The sequence below is a fragment of the Artemia sp. Qi Xiang Cuo genome, chromosome 1 (assembly GCF_049724085.1).
Source record: "Artemia sp. Qi Xiang Cuo chromosome 1, ASM4972408v1, whole genome shotgun sequence".
NCBI classification, from domain to species: domain Eukaryota; kingdom Metazoa; phylum Arthropoda; class Branchiopoda; order Anostraca; family Artemiidae; genus Artemia; species Artemia sp. Qi Xiang Cuo.
This window is the reverse complement of record NC_142794.1, coordinates 14,907,570-14,924,618: the sequence shown is the minus strand read 5'-3', so window position 1 is coordinate 14,924,618 and position 17,049 is coordinate 14,907,570.

Below are 17,049 nucleotides of genomic sequence, written 5' to 3'. Positions count from 1 at the left end.
CCAGGGCACAGTAGAAGGCATTTTAAATTATGCCCTAAGGGCATGTATGGTTCTTATGAAAGGGATGCTCGTATAAACTTCATAGAGGGCTCATTTGATTGGAAATTGTAAGTTCTCGTTCAAGTTTAAAGAGTCAAGAGAGTTAAACTAGCCCCCCCCCACGCTCTTTTTTCCTCAAACCTGTCCGCTTCAAATTTTGATAAAACTAGTGTTTTGGAATTTCTTCAAAAATTAGATAAAAAACGCCCCCCAGAGCCCGGGGGATAAACGTTGTAAGTATCGTCCTGGGGGTGCATATAGTTCTTATGAAAGGGATGCTCGAATAAACTTCAGAGAGGGCTCATTTAATTGGAAATTGAAAGTTCTAGTTCAATTTTTAAGAGTCAAAAGATATGCGAGGGCAACTAGCCCCCCCCCCTCACACACCCTTTTTCTCCAAGCCCATCCGATAAAATTTTTATAATACCCATTTAATTAAAAATAGTTCATAGGTCAGATAAGAAAAATTCCTTTGTCGACGGAACCCGCCAGGACCCAGAGGCAGGACCCGCTAGGACCTCTAGGGGCATATATAGTTCTTATGGAAGGGATGCTCGCATAAACTTCGGAGAGGGCTAATTTGATTGGATATTGACAGTTCTTGTTCACTTTTTAAGAGTCAAAAGAGATCGGAGGGCAACTAGCCCCCGCCTCCACGCCCAAAATGCATCAGATAAAAATTTTGAGACAGACATTTTATGCAGTTTTATTCAAAATATTTTCCTCTCCATGTTGAGGACGTCATGTGTTGATACCGGCAAAATGTTTGTGTAATTCTTTCTTTATTTTTCCTCAGTAGGGAGGGCATAATGACTCCGATCAGTACATAATTTATGCATGTTTTTATGGTTTTTGTCACTGAGAATGATAAAACAGGATTTTTCTCACTTTGATGTATTTTCACGGATTATCGATCGAGTCTAAAGGGGTCAAGGTCGATTTATTTGTTGTTGTTCGTCTAGGTGTAATGACACTGGGGTGAAGTTTGCACATGCGCATTATGCGCATTAACGGGGGGGGGGAGAGATGTATTAATCTAGGACAAGAGGGGGAAGTGGATTTCTGAGAAATTGATTTACATAATCGGTGGGGGAATGTATTGATCCACAAAAGGGGAATTAAGAAATATTATGGCTTCTTTTATCTTTAGGTCTGAGGGATAAATGGTCTTTAGTGACAGAGATAAACTGATATTCTATTTTTAAATATGGCTTCTCTGATCTTTAGGTCAGAGACATAAATTGATATTCTATCAAAGCCATAATAGTGTATCCGCGAACGCCTTCGAGATGAAGAGATTAACACGGGAAAGGGTTTCCTAGGAGTTTCAAATGTGAAAGCGCAGGGATGCCGAAATAAAGGAACGCGCAGAAATTACTTTTAGGAGATTATTTGTGCGAAGCCGCTTTAGACATTTTAGGAGATTATTTGGGCGAAACAATTTGAAACATTTTAGAAGATGATTTAGGCGAAAACGTTTGAGACATTTTAGAAGATGATTTAGGCAAAATAGTTAGAGACATTTTAGAAGTTGATTTGGGGTGAAACTCTGTGGTCGTTATAATACACAAGTTCCATTTGAACAATGTTGTAAGGTCCCCATACCCCAACCCCAAACGGCCCCCCAACCCTAAAGGGCCCCCCAGGCCTCCAAATGCCCCCGGACCCTCAAATACCCCACGAGCCCCCAAAGGGCCCCAGGGGTCCCCATTTTTCAATACTCTTTTATTTGCGCATTTGAGACACAGAAGGGCCCAATACCGCCAACTTTTTGGCTCCCCCTCCCACAATTAGTGTTTTGTTGTGGTTTACCTTGTCACAGTTAGATTCTCTTGATTTTTCAAAGTTCTATTTTGGATTTCTTTCGTTAAAATGCAAGAGTTGGAATATTTCAGTTGTGTTTTGTCCTGGTTTACCTTGTCACCGTTACATTCTCTTGATTTTTCAAAGTTCATTTAAATTTCTTTCGTTGAAATGCAAGAGTTGGAATATTTCAGTAGTGTTTTGTCGTGGTTTATCGTATAACAATTATACTGTCTTTATGTTTAAAAGTTCATTTTGAATTTTTTACTTTGAAATGCAAGAGTTGGAATATTTCAGTAGCGTTTTGTCGTGGTTTACCGTGTCACATTTACATTCTCTTGATTTTTCAAAGTTCATTTTCGATTTCTTTCATTTAAATGCAAGAGTTGGAATATTTTAATAGTGTTTTGTTGTGCTTTACCTTGTCACACTTGCATTCTCTTGATTTTCAAAGTTCATTTTGGATTTATTTCGTTTTGAAATGCATCAAATTTTATCAAAGATGTTTGCATCATGCATCAAATGCATCAAAGCATCAAAATGCATCAAAGCATCAAAGATGTTTCAAAGTTTATTTTGAATTTCTTTCGTGAAATGCAAGAGTTGGAATATTTCAGTAGTTGTTTTGTCGTGGTTTACCTTGTTCTCTTGATTTTTCAAAGTTCATTTTGGATTTCTTTCGTTGAAAAGCAAGAGTTTGAATATCTCAATAGTGTTTTATTGTACTGTACCTTGTCAGAGTTACATTCTCTTGATTTTTCAAAGTTCTTTTTGCACTTCTTCATTAAAATGCATGAGTTAGAATATTTCAGTAGTGTTTTGTTGTGCTTTACCATGTCAGAGTTACATTCTCTTGATTTTTAAAGTTCATTTTGGATTTTGATCGTTGAAATGCAATAGTTGGAATATTTCAGTAGTGTTTTGTCGTGGTTTACCTTGTCACACTTACATTCTCTTGATTTTTCAAAGTTCATGTCAGATTTCTTTCGTAGAAATGCAATAGTTAGAATATTGCACCAGTGTTTCGTCATGGTTTACATTTTCACTTTTACATTCTCTTGGTTTTTCAAAGTTTATTTTTGATTTCTTTCGTTGAAATGCAAGAGTTGGAATATTACAGTAGTGTTTTGTTGTGCTTTACCTTGGCACTGTTACATTCTCTTGATTTTTCAAAGTTCATTTTTGATTTCTTTCGCTGAAATGCAAGAGTTGGTATATTTCAGTAGTGTTTTGTTGTGGTTTACCTTGCCACAGTTAGATCCTCTTGATTTTTCAAACTACTATTTTGGATTTCTTTCGTTGAAATGGAAGAGTTGGAATATTTCAGTAACGTTTTGTTGCGATTTACCTTGTCACAGTTACATTCTCTTGATTTTTCAAAGTTCATTTTGGAATTTCTTTCTTTGAAATTCAAGAGCTGTAATATTTCAGTAGTGTTTTGTTGTGGTTTACCTATTCACTGTTACATTCTCTTGATTATTCAAAGTTCAGTTTGAATTTCTTTCGTTGAAATGCAAGCCTTGGTATATTTCAGTAGTGTTTTGTCGTGGTTTACCTTGCCACAGATACATTCTCTTGATTTTTCAAAGTTCATTCTGGATTTATTTCGTTAAAATGCAAGAGTTGGTACATTTCAGTAGTGTTTTGTTGTGGTTTACCTTGTCACAGTAACATTTTCTTGATTTTTCTAAGTTCATTTTGGATTTCTTTCGTTGAAATGCAAGAGTCAGAATATTTCAGTAGCGTTTTGTCGTGCGTTACCATGCCACAGTTAAATTCTCTTGATGTTTCAAAGTTTATTTTGAATTTCTTTTGTGAAATGCAAGAGGTGGAATATTTCAGAAGTGATTTTTCGTGGTTTGCTTTGTCACAGTTACATTCCCGTGATTTTTAAAGTTCATTTTGGATTTCTTTCGTTGAAATACAAGAGTTGGAAAATTTCAGTAATGTTTTGTCATGGTTTATCGTGTCACAGTTAAATTCCCTATTTTTCAAAGTTCATTATGGATTTCTTTCGTTAAAATGCAAGAGTTGGATTATTTCGGTATTTTTTTGTAGTGGTTTACCTAGTAACAGTTATATTTTCTTGATTCTTCTAAGTTTATTTGGGATTTCTTTCGTTGAAATGAAAGAAATGGATTATATCAATAGTGTATTGTCGTTGTTTACCTTACCACAAATATATTCTTTTGATTTTTCAAATTTAATTTTTAATTTCTTTTGTTGAAATGCAAGAGTTGGAATATTTCAGTAGTTTTTGTTGTGCTTTACCTTGTCACTGTTACATTCTCTTGATATTTCAAAGTTCATTTTGGATTTATTTCATTAAGCTACAAGATTTGAAATATTTCAGTAGTGTTTTGTCGTGGTTTACCTTTTCACTTTTACATTCTCTTGGTTTTTCAAAGTTCATTTTTGATTTCTTTCGTTGAAATGCAAGAGTTGGAATATTTCAGTAGTGTTTTGTTGTGCTTTACCTTGTCACACTTTCATTCTCTTGATTTTTCAAAGTTCATTTTGGATTTCTTTCGTTGAAATTCATCAAAGTTTATCAAAGATGTTTGCATCATGCATCAAATGCATCAAAGCATCAAAGATTTTTCAAAGTTTATTTTGAATTTCTTTCGTGAAATGCAAGAGTTGGAATATTTCAGTAGTTGTTTTGTCGTGGTTTACCTTAATTTCTTGATTTTTCAAAGTTCATTTTGGATTTCTTTCGTTGAAACGCAATAATTGGAATATTTCAGTAGTGTTTTGTCGTGGTTTACCTCATCACAGTTACATTCTCTTGATTTTTCAAAGTTCATGTCGGATTTCTTTCGTTGAAATGCAAGAGTTGGAATATTTCAGTAGTGTTTTGTCGTGCTTTACCTTGTCACAGTTACGTTCTCTTGATTTTTCAGAGTTCATTTTGGATTTCTTTCGTTGAATGCAAGAGTTAGGATATTTCAGTAGTGTTTCGTCGCGGTTTACATGGTCACTTTTACCTTGTCTGGTTGTTTCAAATTTCATTTTTGATTCCTTTCGATTAAGTGTATGAGTTGTAATACTACACTAGTGCACTTTTGTGCTTTACCTTGGAACAGTTACATTCTATTGATTTTTAAATGTTCATCTTTAATTAATTTCGCTGAAAAGCAAAAGTTGGAGAATTGAATTAGTCTGTTGTTAGGGTTTATCTTAACACACTTACAATCTCTGTATTTTTCAAAGTTCATTTTGGATTTTTTTCGTTGAAATGCAAGAGTTGGAATATTTCAGTAGTGTTTCGTCGTGGTTTACCTTTTCAATGTTAAATTCTCTTGGTTTTTCAAAGTTCATTTTTGATTTCTTTCGATTAAGTGCAAGAGTTGGAATACTACACTAGTGTTCTGTTGTGCTTTACCTTGGCACTGTTACATTCTCTTGATTTTTAAAAGTTCATTTTTGATTTATTTAGCTGAAATGCAATAGTTGGAAAATTTAAGTAGTGGGTTGTTATGGTTTACCTTGCCACACTTACATCCTCTTGATTTTTCAAACTTCATTTTGGATTTCTTTCGTTGAAATGCAAGAGTTGGAATATTTCAGTAACGTTTTGTTGCGGTTTACCTTGTCACAGTTACATTCTCTTGATTTTTCAAAGTTCATTTTGGAATTCCTTTCGTTGAAATGCAAGAGTTGGAATATTTCAGTAGTGTTTTGTCATAGTTTACCTTGTCACAGTCACATTCTCTTGATTTTTCAAAGTTCATTTTGGATTTCTTTCGTTGAAATGCAAGAGTTGGAATATTTCAGTAGTGTTTTGTCATGGTCTACCTTGTCACAGTTACATTCTTTTGATTTTCCAAAGTTCATTTTGGATTTCTTTCGTTGAAATGCAAGAGTTGGTACATTTCAGTAGTGTTTTGTTGTGGTTTACCTTGTCACAGTAACATTTTGTTGATTTTTCAAAGTTCATTTTGGATTTCTTTCGTTTAAATGAAAGAGTCGGAATATTTCAGTAGAGTTTTGTCGTGCGTTACCTTGCCACAGTTACATTCTCTTGATGTTTCATAGTTCATTTTGAATTTCTTTTGTGAAATGCAAGAGTTGGAATATTTCAGTAGTGTTTTGTTGTGCTTTACCTTTCACAGTTACATTCTCTTGATATTTCAAAGTTCATTTTGGATTTCTTTCATTGAAACGCAAGATTTGGAATATTTCAGTAGTGTTTTGTCGGGGTTTACCTTGTCACTGTTACATTCTCTTGATTTTTCAAAGTTCATTTTGGATTTCTTTCATTGAAATGCAATAGTTGGAATATTTCAGTAGTGTATTGTTGTGCCTTACCTTGTCACACTTGCATTCTCTTGATTTTTCAAAGTTCATTTTGGATTTCTTTCGTTGAAATTCATCAAATTTTATCAAAGATGTTTGCATCATGCATAAAATGCATCAAAACATCAAAGATGTTTCAAAGTTTATTTTGAATTTCTTTCGTGAAATGCAAGAGTTAGAATATTTCAGTAGTTGTTTTGTCGTGGTTTACCTTATTTTCTTGATTTTTCAAAGTTCATTTTGGATTTCGTTCGTTGAAACGCAAGAATCGGAATATTGCAGTAGTGTTTTGTTGTGCTTTACCTTGTCATAGTTACCTTCTCTTGATTTTTCAAAGTTCATTTTTGATTTCTTTCGTTGAAATGCAAGAGTTGGAATATTTCAGTAGTGTTTTGATGTGCTTTACCTTGTCACAGTTACATTCTCTTGATTTTTCAAAGTTGATTTGGGATTTCTTTCGTTGAAATGCAAGAGTTGGAATATTTCAGGTGTGTTTTGTTGTGGTTTACCTTGTTACAGTTACATTCTCTTGATTTTTCAAATTTCATTTTGGAATTTCTGTCATTGAAGTGCAAGAGTTGGATTATTTCAGTAGTGTTTTGTCGTTGTTTTCCTTGTCACTGTTACATTCGATTGATGTTTTAAAGTTCACTGTGGATTTCTTTCTTTGAAATGCAAGAATTGGAATATTTCTGTAGTGTTTTGTTGTGCTTTACCTTGTCACAGTTACATTCTCTTGATTTTTCAAAGTTCATTTGGGATTTCGTTTGTTGAAATACAAGAGTTGGAATATTTCAGTAGTGTTTCGTCGTGGTTTACCTCGTCACAGTTATATTCTCTTGATTTTTCAAAGCTCATTTCGGAATTCTTTCGTTGAAATGCAAGAGTTGGAATATTTCAGTAGTGTTTTGTCGTGGTTTACCTTGTCACAGTTCCATTCTCATGATTTTTCAAAGTTCATTTTGGATTTCTTTCGTTGAAATGCAAGAGTTGGAATATTTCAGTAGTGTTTTGATGTGCTTTACCTTGTCACAGTTACATTCTCTTGATTTTTCGAATTTCATTTTGGATTTCTTTCGTTGAAATGCATGATTTGGGATATTTCACTAGTGTTTTGTTATGGTTTACCGTGTCACAGTTACATTCTCTTGACTTTTCAAAGTTCATTTTGGATTTCTTTCGTTGAAATGCAAGAGTTGGATTATTTCAGTAGTGTATCGTCGTGGTTTACCTTGTCACAGTTACATTATCTTAATTTTTCAAAGTTCATTTTGGATTCCTTTCGCTGAAATGCAAGAGTTGGATTATTTCAGTAGTGTTTTTTTGTGCTATACCTTGTCACAGGTACATTCTCTTGATATTTCAAATTTAATTTTGAATTTCTTTCATTGAAACGCAAGATTTATATTATCTAAGTAGTGTTTTTTTATTCTTTTTAGTGTCACAGTTCCATTCTATTGACGGTTAAATTTTAATTTTGGATGTATATCGTAAAGTTTCATTATAAGGATTGTCTAGGGTGTTTTTTATTTTGCATTAACGTTTAACTGTTACAATTTCTTGATTTATAAAAGTTGTTATTGCATTTCATTAGTTGAATTGAATGATTCGGAATATTTCCCTTGTGCTTTGTTGTAATTTACCTTGTCGTAGTTACAATCTCTTGTTTTTTCAAACTTATTTTTGAATTTCTGTAGTTGAAATGCAAGATTTGGAATATTTCAGTAGTGTTGTGTCGTGGTTTACCTTGTCACTCTTACATTCTCTTGATTTTTCAAAGTTCATTTTGGATTTCTTTCATTGAAATGAAAGAGTTGGAATATTTCAGTAGTGTTTTGTTGTGCTTTACCTTGTCACACTTGCATTCGCTTGATTTTTCAAAGTTCAGTTTGAATTTATTTTGTTGAAATGCAAGAGTTGGATTATTTCAGTAGTGTTTTGTCGTGATTTACCTTGTCACAGCTACATATTATTGATTTTTTAAATATCATTATGAATTTTTTCCATTGAAATGCAAGACTTTAATTATTTCAGTTGTGTTTTGTTGTGGTTTACCTTTTCATAGTTACATTCTCTTGATTTTTCAGATTTCATTTTGGATTTCTTTCGTTGAAATGCAAGACTTGGAATATTTCAGTTGTGTTTTTGTTGTGCTTTACCTTGTCACAGTTACATTCACTTGATTTTTGAAAGTTCATTTTGGATTTCTGTAGTTGAAATGCAAGATTTGGGATATTTCACTAGTGTTTTGTCGTGGTTTACCTTGTCAATGTTACATTCTCTTGGTTTTTCAAAGTTCATTTTGGATTCCTTTCATTGAAATGAAAGAGTTGGAATATTTCAGTAGTGTTTTGTCGTGGTTTACCTTGTCACTGTTCAATTCTCTTGATTTTTCAAAGTTCATTTTTGATTTCTTTCGTTGAAATGCAAGAGTTGGAATATTTCAGTAGAGTTTTGCTGTGCTTTACCTTTGCACTGTTACATTCTCTTGATTTTTCAAAGTTCATTTTGGATTTCTTTCGTTGAAATGCAAGAGTTGGAATATTTCAGTAGTGTTTTGTCGTGGTTTACCTTATCACACTTACATTCTCTTGATTATTCAAAGTTCAGTTTGGATTTCTTTCGTTGAAATGCAAGAGTTGGAATATTTCAGTAGTGTTTTGTCATGGTTTACCTTGTCACAGTCACATTCTCTTGATTTTCAATGTTCATTTTGGATTTCTTTCGTTGAAATGCAAGAGTTAGAATATTTCAATTGTGGTTTGTCATGGTTTACCTTGTCACAGTCACATTCTCTTGATTTTTCAATGTTCATTTTGGATTTCTTTCGTTGAAATGCAAGAGTTGGAATATCTCAGTAGTGTTTTGTCGTGGTTTACCTTGTCACAGTTACATTCTCTTGATTTTTCAAAGTTCTTTTGGATTTCTTTCGTTGAAATGCAAGAGTTGGTATATTTCAGTAGTGTTTTGTCGTGCTTTACCTTTTCACAGTAACATTTTCTGGATTTTTCAAAGTTCATTTTGGATTTCTTTCGATGAAGTGCAAGAGTCGGAATATTTCAGTAGCGTTTTGTCGTGCGTTACCATGTCACAATTAAATTCTCTTGATTTTTCAAAGTTCATTTTTAATTTCTTTCGTGAAATGCAAGAGTTGGAATATTTCAGTAGTGTTTTTTTGTGGTTTAGCTTGTCACAGTTACATTCTCTTTATTTTTTAAACTTCATTTTTGATATCTTTCATTGAAATGCAAGAGTTGGAATATTTCAGAAGTTTTGATCGTGGTTTACCTTTTCACAGTTACATTCTCTTGATTTTTCAAAGTTCATTTTGGATTTCTTTTGTGAAATGCAAGAGATGGAATACTTCAGTTGTGTTTTGTTTTGCTTTAACTTGTCACAGTTACATTTTCTTGATTTTTCAAAGTTCATTTTGGATTTCTTTCATTGAAACGCAAGAGTTGGAATATTTCAGTAGTGTTTTGTCATGGTTTACCTTGTCACTGCTCCATTCTCTTGATTTTTCAAAGTTCATTTCGGATTTCTTTCGTTGAAATGCAAGAGTTGGAATATTTCAGTAGTGTTGTGTTGTGCTTTACCTTGTCACTGTTACATTCTCTTGATTTTTCAAAGTTCATTTTTGGATTTCTTTCGTTGAAATGCAAGAGTTGGAATACTTCAGTAGTGTTTTGTTATGGTTTACCTTATCACAGTCACATTCTTTTGATTTTTCAAAGTTCATTTTGGATTTCTTTCGTTGAAATGCAAGATTTGGATTATTTCAGTAGTGTTTTGTTGTGGTTTACCTTGTCACTGTTACATTCTCTTGATTTTTCAAAGTTCATTTGGGATTTCTTTCGTGAAATGCAAGAGTTGGAATACTTCAGTAGTGTTTTGTCGTGCTTTACCTTGTCACAGTTACATTCTCTTGATGTTTCAAAGTTCATTTTGAATTTCTTTCGTGAAATGCAAGAGTTGGAATATTTCAGTAGTGTTTTTTTGTGGTTTAGCTTGTCACAGTTACATTCTCTTGATTTTTCAAAGTTCATTTTGGATTTCTTTCGTTGAAATGCAAGATTTGGAATATTTCAGTAGTGTTTTGTCGTGGTTTTCCTTGTCACAGTTACATTCTCTTGATTTTTCAAAGTTTATTTTGGATTTCTTTCGTGAAATGCAAGAGATGGAATATTTTAGTAGTGTTTTGTTATGGTTTACCATGTCACAGTTACATTCTCTTGATTTTCAAAGTTCATTTTTGATTTCTTTCGTAGATAGGCAAGAGTTGGAATATTTCAGAAGTATTTTGTTGTTTTTTACATTGTTACTGTTATATTCTCTTGATGTTTAAAAGTTAATTTCGGATTTCTTTCGTTGAAATGCAAGAGTTGGAATATTTCAGTAGTGTCGTGTTGTGGTTTACCTTGTCACAGTTACATTCTCTTGATTTTTCAAAGTTCATTTTGGATTTTTTTCGTTGAAATGCAAGAGTTGGAATATTTCAGTAGTGTTTTGTTATGGTTTACCTTATCACAGTTACATTCTCTTGATTATTCAAAGTTCAGTTTGGATTTCTTGCATTGAAATGCAAGAGTTGGAATATTTCAGTAGTATTTTGTTATGGTTTACCTTGTCACTGTTACATTCTCTTGATTTTTCAAAGTTCATTTCGGATTTCTTTCGTTGAAATGCAAGAGTTCGAATATTTCAGTAGTGTTGTGTTGTGCTTTACCTTGTCACTGTTACATTCTCTTGATTTTTCAAAGTTCAATTTGGATTTCTTTCGTTGAAATGCAAGAGTTGGAATATTTCATTAGTGTTTTGTTGTGCTTTACCGTGTCCCAGTTACATTCTCTTGATTTTTCAAAGTTCATTTTTGGATTTCTATCGTTGAAATGCAAGAGTTGGAATATTTCAGTAGTGTTTTGTTATGGTTTAGCTTTTCACAGTTACATTCTCTTGATGTTTCAAAGTTCAATTTTGATTTTTGTCGTTAAAATGAAAGAATTGGAAAATTTCAGTAGTGTTTTGTTGTGCTTTACCTTGTCATAGTTACATTCTCTTGATGTTTCAAAGTTCATTTGGGAATTTCTTTCGTTGAAATGCAAGATTTGGAATATTTCAGTTGTGCTTTGTCGTGCTTTACCATGTCACAGTTACATTCTCTTGATTTTTCAAAGTTCATTTTGGATATTTTTCATTAAAATAAAAGATTTTGAGTATTTCAGCAGTGTTTTGTAATTCTTTACTTTCTCACACTTACATTCGCTTTACTTTTAAAAGTTCGTTTCGAAATTTTTTCGTTCAAACAAAGGAGTTGATATTTTTCTGTTGTTTGTGGTTTTGCCTTAACTTGTCACACTTCCATTATATTGATTTTTCAAAGTTCATCTTGGATTTCTTTCGTTGAAACGCATGAGTTTGAATATTTCAGTAGTGTTCTGTATGTGCTTTACCTTGTCATAGTTACATTTTCTTGATTTTTCAAAGTTCATTTGGGATTTCTTTCGTTGAAATGCAAGATTTGGGATATTTCAGTAGTGTTTTGTCGTGGTTTACTTTGTCACTGTTCAATTCTCTTGATTTTTCAAAGCTCATTTTGGATTTCATTCGTTGAAATGCAAGACTTGCAATACTACAGTAGTGTCTTTCCGTGCTTTACCTTGGCACATTTACATTGTCTAGATGTTCCATTGTTCATTTTGAATTTTTCTCGCTGAAGTTCAACAGTTGTAATATTCCAGTGTTGTTTGTCATGTTTTACCTTACCACACCTGTATTCTTTTGATTTTTCAAATTTCATTATGAATTTCTGTCGTCGAAATGAAAGAGTTGGAATATTTCAGTAGTGTTTTGTCTTGGTTTACCTTTTCACAGTTATATTCTCTTGATTTTTCAAAGTTCATTTTGGAATTTCCCTGTTTTGAAATGCAAGAGTTGGAATATTTCAGTAGTGTTTTGTCATGGTTTATCTTGTCACGGTTACATTCTCTTGATTTTCAATTTTAATTTTGGATTTCTTTCATTGAAATGCAACAGTTAGAATATTTCTGTAGACTCTTATCACTCTTTTACTTGCCACAGTTACATTCTAAATATCTTTAGATGTTATTTTCGAATTTCTTCTCCCGAAATGTAAAAGTTTAAAAAATTCAGTAGCTTTTTTTCGTAGTTTTCACTGTCGCAATTATATTATTTTGATTTATCAATTTTCATTTTGATTTCTTTCGTTGAAATGCAAGAGTTGATATATTTCAGTAGTGTTTTGTCGTGGTTTACCTTGTCACAGTTACATTTTCTTGATTTTTCTAAGTTCATTTTGTATTTCTTTCGTTGAAATGCAAGAGTTGGAATATTTCAGTAGTGTTTTGTCGTGCGTTTACCTTGTCACAGTTACATTCTCTTGATTTTTAAAAGTTTATTTTGAATTTTTTTCGTAGAAATGAATCACTTGGAATATTTCAGTACTATTTTCTCGTGGTTTCCCTTGTGACTGCTATATTCTCATAACTTTTCAATTATCATTCTAGATTTATCTCGTTGAAATTCAACAGTTGTATTATTTCAATTCGGATTTTTTATGGTTTACCTAGTCACAGTTGTATTCTTTTGATTTTCGAAAGTTCATTTTGGATTTCTTCCGTAGAAATGCAAGATTTAAAATACTTCAGTAGTGTTTTGTTGTGCTTTACCTTGTCACAGTTACATTCTCGTAATTTTTCAATGTTCTTTTTTTGATTTCTTTCTTTGAAATGCAAGAGTTGGAATAATTCAGTAGTGTTTTATCGTGGTTAACCTTCTCACTGTTACATTCTATATATTTTTAAAAGTTCATTTCGGATTTCTTTCTTTGAAATGCAAGAGTTCTAATATTTTAGTTTTGTCATGTTATGCTTTACCCTGTCACTCTTACTTTCTCGTAGTTTTTCAGATTTCATTTTTGGATTTATTACATTGAAACACAAGAGTCGCAATACATCATTTGTGTTTTGTTAGGGTTTACATTTTCCGCGAGATATTCTCCTGATATTTAAAAGTTCAATTTTGGATTTTTTTCATAGAAAGGGAAAAGTTGAAGTATTTCAGTAGCGTTTTTTTATTGTGTACCATGTCACTGTTACATTCTCTTGATATTGAAAAAGTTCTATTATTTTAGTAGTATTATGATTTGGTTTATCGAGTCACATTTACATTTTAGTAATTTTTCAAAGTTCATTTTTGGATTTCTTTCGTTGAAATACAATAGTTGGAATATTTTAGTAGTGTTTTGTTAGGGTTTACCTTTTCACAGTTACATTCTCTTGATTTTTCAAAGATCATTTTGGATTTCTGTCGTTAAACTGAAAGAGTTGGAATATTTCTGTAGTGTTTTGTCGTGGTTTACCGTGTCACAGTTACATTTTACTGATTTTTCAAAGCTTATTTTGGATTTCTTTCGTTGAAATGCAAGAGTTGTAATATTTACGTAGTGTTTTTTTGTGTTGTTACATCTCGGATTTACATTATCTGGATTTTTCAAATTTCATTTTGGATTTCTTTACTTGAAATGCAGGAATTGGAACATTTCTATAGTGTTTTTTTATGGTTTACCTTGTCAAAGTCACATTCTATTGATTTTTCAAAGGTTATTTTGAATTTCTTTCGATGAAATGCAGGAGCTGGAATATTTCAGTAGTGTTTTGTCGTGGTTTACCTTGTCACAGTTACATTCTCTTGATTTTTCAAAGTTCATTTTGGATTTCTTTCGTTGAAATTTTGGATTTCATTCTTTGGATTTCAAGAGTTAGAATATTTCTTTCATTGAAATGCAAGAGTTGGAATATTTCAATAGTGTTTTGTCGTGGTTTACCTTGTAACACTTACATTCTCTTGATTTTTCAAAGATTATTTTGGAGGACAGAGGTGAAGGACGCACATTGCTGTGGTCTGGTGGTAGCCAAAGAAGAGGAGGCGTTGGCCTAGTACTGAACAGTTCTGCACGTAGGTCCCTCCTGTCATTCAAACCAGTATCGCCTAGACTCCTGATCGCAAGACTGGATGGGAAGCATGGCAAAATAACTGTCATTACGTGCTATGCCCCCACAAACGACGCTGATGAAGAAGACAAAGACGATTTCTATAACCTGCTTAGTTCTGAACTATCTTCTGTACCTCCCCTTGACTACCTCCTCCTCCTAGGAGACTTGAATGCAAGTGTTTCAAACGAATCAGGCCTGTGGGATCTCGCTGTTGGACCTGTTACAGTGGATAGCCTAAACGATAATGGAGAGAGGCTGTTGAATTGTTGTCTGGCCCACGATCTAACGATTGCGAACACATGGTTCCAGAGACCAAATATAGCCAAGCACACCTGGTATAGCAATGATGGATCAACAAAGAAGATGCTCGACTACATCATCGTACGTCGACGATGGCTGTCGTCTGTCCAGAATTGCCGCACCTACCGTGGCGCCGAGCTCGGGAACACCGACCACGGGCTGGTAGCAGCCAAAATTAAGCTCCGCCTCAAAGCTATGAAGAACAGCCAGTCTTCTCGGAAAATTGATGCCGGTCCCATCCAACAGGACCCCGCTCTGGCTGAGCGGTACCATGTGGAGATACCCAAAAGATTTGAGGTCCTTGGCCAATGCGATGATAGTGAAGTTGCATGGAAGTCCTTCAAAGAGAACACTCTTGCGGCAGTAACTTACTTTGTTGGAATGAGGCAACAGAAGAAAAAGGACTGGAACAGTAATCACTCCCTTGCCATCATAGAGCTCAGGCAAGAAGCACGTCTTGGAGGGGACATGGCTACATACAGACTGCTAAACAAAGAGCGCAATTCCATGTTGCATAAAGACCGCAAGGCTTTTATTGACAGCAAGGCATCCGAACTGCAAGAGGCCGCCAAGAAAAAGGACAGTGGAGCCACCTACAGGATTATTCGTGAGCTGTCAGGTCAGCACACTCAAACTACGCCATACCTTCGAAGTGCTAGTGGTGAGAATATCTATGACCAATCACAATGCCTCCACCAGTGGAAGGACCACTTAGAGAAACTGCTCAATCCAGATCCACCAGACCAGACGGACCACGAGCTAGCGGCTGCTGCGGTTACTACCATACCTGCTCCTGATGGTCCTGAATTTACAGCGGAGGAGAAAAGCGGGTGCTTGCCACCTGTAAGCTAAAGAATAACAAAGTGCCAGAAATATGTGGCCTAACATCGGAATTCCTTAAAAATGGGGGTCCAGCCATGATCCTCGGACTACAAATGCTGTTTCACCTTGTGTGGCACTCTGAAAAAATCCCCTCAGACTGGAAGAAGGGCCTACTTGTGCCAATCTACAAGAGGAAGGGGAGCAAAGCAGAATGTAGCAATTATCGTGGCATAACTATACTCTCATTTCCTGGAAAGCTTTTCGCTATGCAGCTTCTCAAACAGGCAACAAGATACCTCCATGCCCTGCGTCGCCCCCAGCAAGCTGGCTTCATGCCAGGCAGGTCCACCACCGAGCAAATACATACGATTAGACAGCTAGTAGAGAAAACTCTTGAATATAAGAGGAAGGCGTACATTGCCTTTGTCGATTTTCGATCTGCCTTCGACTCTGTCGATAGGCAGTCGCTATGGCTAATCCTCCAGTCTGCTGGCGTACCCACGAAAATCATCCGTCTCCTCAAAGAGCTGTATAATAACACTGAAAGTGCGGTGATCGTAAATGGACGGCCTTCTGGATATTTCAAAATTAAAAATGGTGTCTGGCAAGGATGTGCCGCTGCACCTGAGCTCTTTAACTATGTAATAGACTACATCCTGAATAAAACACAGCATGTGCAGCCGTTTGGTACAGGCTTTGCTGGAAGAGTTCCTTCAGACGTTGACTTTGCCGACGACGCAGCGCTAATATGTGAAAACATTAGTGACCTCAAAACTACATTGGAAACACTGGCCTCTGCCGCTGAGAAACTTGGTCTGAAAATAAATTGGTCGAAGACCAAGATAATGCCCGTTGAGAAAACGCCGTCCAACCTCCTGTCATCTGTGGAAATTTGTGTCCAGACTGTAGAGGTAGTCAAGCAGTTTACCTACCAAGGTTCAATTGTCTGCTCAAACGGAAGCCTAGATGCCGAAATATCAGCAAGAGCGGCAAAAGCAAACTCTGTCTTCGGTCGCCTTCTAAAAAGAGTCCTCCATAAATCCCAGATCAGCCGTCTCACCAAAGCACGAATATATTCTGCTTCGGTTGCCAGCGTTATGCTCTATTCTGCCGAGACTTGGTCGCTGACTCAGACACAGAGGCTGAAGGTAGATGCCATTCAGACGAAACACCTCCGAAAAATCGAACGCTCCCTATGGCCCGACAGGGTACGAAATTCGGAAATCCTCAGGTCCTTCAAACTCTCACCCCTGTCTGAGCAGCTTGAGTTGCGCTCGCTGCGTTGGTATGGTCATCTGCTCCGTCTGCCTGCCAAAACACCCGCCCGGCTCATCTTCGATTTCGACCCAGCTGCAAACGGCTGGAGGCGTCCTAAGGGAAGACCACGCACCAGATGGGTGGACGTCATCCGTGATCGGCTCGCCTCCAGAAACATCAACCCGGCTGAAGCGACAACCCTCGCCCTGAACCTACCACTCTGGAGAAGACTGACGGCGCTGACGACTGGTTCCCTCTACGCTGGCGACGCTGCCGAGCAAGAGCTTTAAGTAAGTAAGTAAGTTTTGTCGTGCGTTACCTTGTCACAGTTACATTCTCTTGATATGCAAGAGTTGGAATATTTCAATAGTGTTTTGTCATCGTTTACCTTGTCACAGATACATTCTCTTGATGTTTCAAAGTTCATTTTGAATTTCTTTCGTGAAATGCAAGAGTTGGAATATTTCAGTAGTGTTTTGTTATGGTTTACCTTGTCACTGTTACATTCTCTTGATTT